Genomic DNA, 5582 nt, shown 5'->3' on the forward strand with positions numbered 1-5582 from the left:
GGAAGAAGAAGGTTGCCTCCTCCCTCCTAAGAAGTCTCCCTCGGGAGCTTCTCGGGACCCGTCTCACCTCGGTGGGACGGGAGGGTTCCTTCAGCTGGTCATCTGCTCCTTCGGGAGCGGGGGCCCGTCTCTTCTTCCGCAAGGAAGAAGACTACGGGGACCAGAGGGGCGGGTACGGGAGGCTAACCACCGGTACTTCCTCGCCTGGTGTCAGTGGTTCTGCCACTGCATCAGGGTCCGTCTCGGCCTCTCGTTCGCGGGAGGTACCGAGTGTACGGTCGCCTACCAGCGACCGTGCAGCCAGGAACCAGACCTCTGAGTCCGCTCAGCGTCAGGTTCACGGCACGGGGCGGAAGACTGGTGACAGCCGCTCATGCGACTCTCACCAGACCAGCTCTCACTCTCGCGGCGAACAGCTGGCTACCCGGGGACGTGACGGTCCACGACCGACCACGGGCTGAGGCTGGGAAGAGGTCCTCCCGTTCGCCGGTGCCAGCCACGGCTGGAACCAGCGACGTGACGTGCCGTGAGGACAAGCACCGGTCTCACTGTGACAGTGGAGCCTGCAGGTCGCCTGACCGTCGCTCTCACAGAAAGCGACCGGGTACGGCAACCAGCACCAGCTCTTCTGACACTCGAGATCGGGGCGCTGTGCTCAGTCCAGCCGTTCTCCACAGCGAGACGGTTCGACCAGGCCTGCAGCTCGATCGCCACCGCGGGTTGACGACGCCTGCAGCCCTCCAAGCCTGCTGGTTCTGCCAGCGAGCAACGAGGGAGCGTCAGGTCTGCCTCTCCGTACCTTCAACTCCTCGGGTTACACCGGGAGGAGCGAGGTATTGAGGAGTGATCGTGAGGGGTGCGCCCCTCATGATCCCACCACGACGCCCTACGTGCCAGGCACGGTTCTTGGACCGGCCAGGACGTATGCGCAAGTGGATGGGGAAGACCGAGAGGGCTGTCGCTGTTCCCCCTTCTTAGGAGGAAGGTTCTCGGAATATGCTCTTGTCGAAGGGCTTAACGGTCCCACTCTGCAAGATGCTTGTGACTTCCGAGATCCAGAGGAACTTTGCCGAGGTTACGCGCTGATTCGTCAGCACAATGACCTCGGGGAAGATCGCCCGCTCCCACCCCACCAGCCAGAGCCACGGTCTCGGCTCGAGTCGTTTTTGGGGCCCGAGAGGGAACCCAATCGACGGTGGTTCTGTCCGCTGATCGGAGCTTGCCGACTGTGTTGAACCAGGTAGTCTCTCGTCTCCGGGACAAGAAGGCTCTCTCAGGTTCTGGACGGTCGAACAAGCTACTTCACCTCCTCTACTGCGACAGAGGCGTTGTCTACGTGTCTTCGGACACCGTATTTAAATACCCCTTCGGTCCTCCATGAGGTTTCGACCTCGACGAGGACTGGAATGAGTCGGAGCGGTATCGGCTCTCTCCTGTCAGGTGTCGATCAGCCCCACCCAGACGACGTTCACAGTGGCGGCAGACACTTACCTACAGTATGAGTTCGTAACCCTCCTCGGGAAAAAGGTTTTCTCCTGACGATACGTTTTCCAGGCTCTGAGAGGCCATCGCCGTAAGGCGATGGCTGCTCCTTTTCTTCTCAACTGCTAGATCCGCTGGGAAGGCGAGCCAGTATCCAATTCCTCCCCCATTCCTCTCTCCTTACGGCTACGAGGGAAAGGGGAGGGATCCTACAGAGATTTCTCTGTAAGATCCCACGTTAGGGGTGCTGCGCTACCGGGGGGACCTTCGGGTCCTACCTGACGTAAGCCCTGGTCATTGAGGAGGGATCCTGCCCTTTCTCGATTTCTACGGGAATCGAGAGGACCACCAGCCGATATCGTCTGACGAATTCGGTGGGGGGTTTCGCAGAGTGCTTAGAATTCTACTGAATTTCTAGCGCACTCAGAGTGTTCGAGTTTTTTACGATCTCAAACACTTAGGCGAGACACGGTCCAAAGTGGAGCGAGAATCCCCGATAATGTTACACGATAATCGGGAACCTCGCTTATGCTCGAATTCCTGTAATTTCTAGCATTTGGAAGAAGACCGCTGCTGAAAGAAGAGTATCTCACAGTAGGCGCTTAACCTGGAATAGAGAAGAACGGACGGGAACTTCCAGTTTGGCTTGAACTATCGTCTTCGGTATTCTGTTCACCATTGAAGCTTTCCTTTGGGAAAGACTTCTCCTTCACTCTCTTGACTAGAGAACGAAGGCGGTCGATCTCCAATCCTTATTCTCATTCCTCGAGGGGAAAAGAATTTAGGATGGAGGTCGTGGTACAGAACCTACAAATATACTACGTATATTACCCTCGCGACATGATTCTTTAACAGTTGAATTGTCCGTGGGGTAGGCGCATACCGTAGTTAACTCTACGGTTTGTGACCGAGACGAATTGTATCTTAATTGAACTGCAACTCGGGGTTGCCTGCAACCTCCCAGCAGTTATCAGTTTCGATTTTAGATACTGGTATTGTCATGACAACACCAAATCAGCTTTTGTATTTACCGAAAATCCGTTTCGGTTAAATATAATTGCTCGAGCGTATTCTTTATGCTCGATGGTTCTAGCGAACGCATTACCTTCGTGGAATAATGGATACCTGGCAACTCAGGATGACGAGTCACCGAGAGCTACTGCGTATTGAACTGCTGATAGCGGCTCAGTATCAGCTAGGTCTCGGAGATGCACGGTCGGTTACGTCTCTCTCTCCCCTGGTTGGATTGACTACCGAACCGTATCTCTGCCCAACAATCATGGACTTAGGTCTCTGATTAACGGGGATTCTCGCAATAATGAAGGACCATCTACTGCTGTGACGCTCGCTTTCATCGCTTCGACATTGCGAGAATTTCAACAGAGATATCTCTTGGACTCTTTCATCTTTCTGTTTACCGCACGGTAACAGAAGTCTGTACTAGTCAACCGCCTGCATCGCACTGCGATAATGCGAATGATTTTTGCAGACATCTGAGTTTGTCTTCAAAAATATCTCGTATTCGTAGGTGTGCAATTTCATTGCTCGCCCCGAATTAACAGATATGTCAGAAGACATCGCCTACTCTCCGACCTGACAGCTCTACTTCCAAATGTTCAGCCCATGAGAAGCAGTTCTTCAGGCAGTAGTTCCCTGTCTTCATTACTGGAAGCGCTCCGCTTTTATTGCAACTACGATCCTCACCGGACAGCAATCAATAGCGGTTAGCGTTCTCAGTCTTTGTAGCACAGGTTCAGAATCTTGAGAATCCTTCTCTCGGTTCAGCTGTGAAGACGTAGGTTGCATTTTCTGTACACCTTCGTCTTCAACGTCACATAGTGTTGTTTCTCCTTACCCGAGAATCAACTATACTATGAGATATCTTGCCATCAAGGACCTCGGGTCTCTAGAAGGCAATTGACTTTCGCCTGTTGGGCACATGCCTTAAGAGAGTCATCACCTTGCCTTCTGGCATCGGTGACGAACAAATTATTTGTTTAGTCTCTTGGCATAACCCTGTTAAGGCGAAGGTCACGTGACTTGCTCGGGTGCTTGGACAACTTGCCTCCTACCGAACGCAGTCAGTAGGCAGCTGTCAGAGCGCCCAAGTCTGTTACGAACTTCGTTGTGGACTTAGTTCGGTTGTTCCATAACCAATCTTTTTCTTCGTCCTAACGGCTTGTCACAGTACCCATACCATCGACCACCCACCATTGAGTGTCGGTGTCCTATCCACTACCGAGAACAACAACTTCGCTGCAGACGGATAGACCAGTATCGGGTACAGGACATCACCGAAGTCGAGAAGAGGGATAGGTCATACGGACAATTCCCTTCTTTTCTCTGAGGTAATTGCATGACTTTGCCTGCGAAGTCAAGCATCCAGGGGATGGGGATTCGTGACGCTCGATTTCGTACCGAATTCGTAGCGAAGACTCTGAACCCTTCGGTTCCTGACGATCGGTAGAGTCCTTCACAATCCCCTCCCTAATGGACTTCACCGCCTCGATGCGAAGGAGATGCTGCTTTGTCCTGTGAAAGCGCGACCGCGCTTTCTGAAGAAACTCGACATCCCAGGCTGAGTGTTGAAGACTCTTCGTCAGCACCAAGATGACCTAGAAGTACACTCCCTCGAGTACACAAGAACTTCTCCGTGGCGCAGGTACTGCCGGGGAAGGCAGGGTCTGGTACAACCAGACCACTGGCACCTCCTTCTACCTTTTGGATATTGCCCACAGGTCCTTGGATCGTTTCCTTTAGGGGACCCGTGGTGGCTGCTCAACACGTTGTCTAGCTAACCCAGACCCTAGCAGGGCTGAAACAGCATCGAGTCCTTTTGGGTGACTGTAAGAATAGATAAGTGAATGAGAGAGTGACTGGCTTCTCTTCCTATCTTTTTCTACCCTCTACCTGTGGGTAGAGGGATACGGTCATCACCTTGCTGGATAAGGACGAAGATGCCGGTGAGCTACTCGACAGAGCCCATCCTATCCCTTTCACTAGGGATGGGAGCGAATATCCACCACTTCCTCCTACAAGGGGGGGGGAAGGGAATGGATGCCAACAAGAGACAAACCATAACGTTGTTGCCTCTTGCAAATAGGAAAACTTGTTCTGTTTGCTGGTACGAAGAGATACGCTTGCCTCTCTCTTAGTACTGGTCCAGAGGTCTGACCATTGATCCTGCGGTGCACACCCCGATCAATCGGACAGAGGCTTGGATCCCTCCCTCGCTCTTACGACCAGGGAGGCTTCCAAGGTTGGGCGAACACCAGTCTGTTCACAAAAGACTCAGATTCCACCCACCAAGAAGTGGAGTCTTCCTATTGTAAAAGGACCGAAGGTTTGTATGCCGTGTCGGAACAAAAATGACAATTTGTCCAAAATTGCATTTTCCTAACTATACAACCTGAGGTCCTTTTACACATAGCCCCACCTCATGCCACCCCTCACTCTGCAGTTTTTGCTTGGGCCAAAAGCAAAAGTGATTTGTTTACCTACCAGTCGCGCTTAGGCGCGCGCCTGTCGGACAAGCAGTTAACTACCGAACCCCTGTTCGAAAGCTTACGACCTATCCAGCTGCCGCTAGTACCTTCCTATTGTAAAAGGACCTCAGGTGTATAGTTAGGAAAAATGCAATTTTGGACAAATTGTCATTTCATATATCTCATTTTGTTGATGAAACTTCAATCTTATGAATGGTATGCTAAATATTGAATTGTATTGTGGTTTCACCAATTAAATATCAAGTGAAAAAAGTGGCCTTTTGACAGATCAATGGTCGCACAGCGGTGAGTTACCCTACTGAAAATAGGGTTTTGTACTTACAAAATAGTTATGTTCCAGACTGCCGTTTGTATGTCGGTGACTGTATTCTTCACACGTATAGGTATGTAAGTACAGTATGATATCAGATCAGTACAGTACTGTGCATTCTTTCATCCTAAAACGCAATACATTGTACATACAGTACTAAAGGTACAGAATAGTCGCGCAAAACGAAATTGGAAGTTAGGGCTGGCAAAGGGGAGCGCTCTGGACGCAATTTTAATTTGCGACCCCATTTGCCTGTACTATCTCTGAATATTTGTAAGCTGAAT

At 51.3% G+C, this 5582-nt stretch overlaps 2 protein-coding genes across 3 annotated transcripts in view; one reads left to right on the plus strand and one right to left on the minus strand.

Annotated features, from left to right (window-relative positions):
* LOC135203617 (meiotic recombination protein SPO11-like) overlaps window positions 1–5582 on the plus strand; it is a 148435-nt gene that overhangs the window by 52540 nt on the left and 90313 nt on the right. The gene's annotated exons all lie outside the window — the stretch shown is intronic.
* Window positions 1–5582, minus strand: part of LOC135203616 (BRISC and BRCA1-A complex member 2-like) — a gene marked incomplete in the record, with an annotated part of 101312 nt that overhangs the window by 16976 nt on the left and 78754 nt on the right.

The sequence above is a fragment of the Macrobrachium nipponense genome, chromosome 36, assembly GCF_015104395.2.
Source record: "Macrobrachium nipponense isolate FS-2020 chromosome 36, ASM1510439v2, whole genome shotgun sequence".
Lineage (NCBI taxonomy): Eukaryota > Metazoa > Arthropoda > Malacostraca > Decapoda > Palaemonidae > Macrobrachium > Macrobrachium nipponense.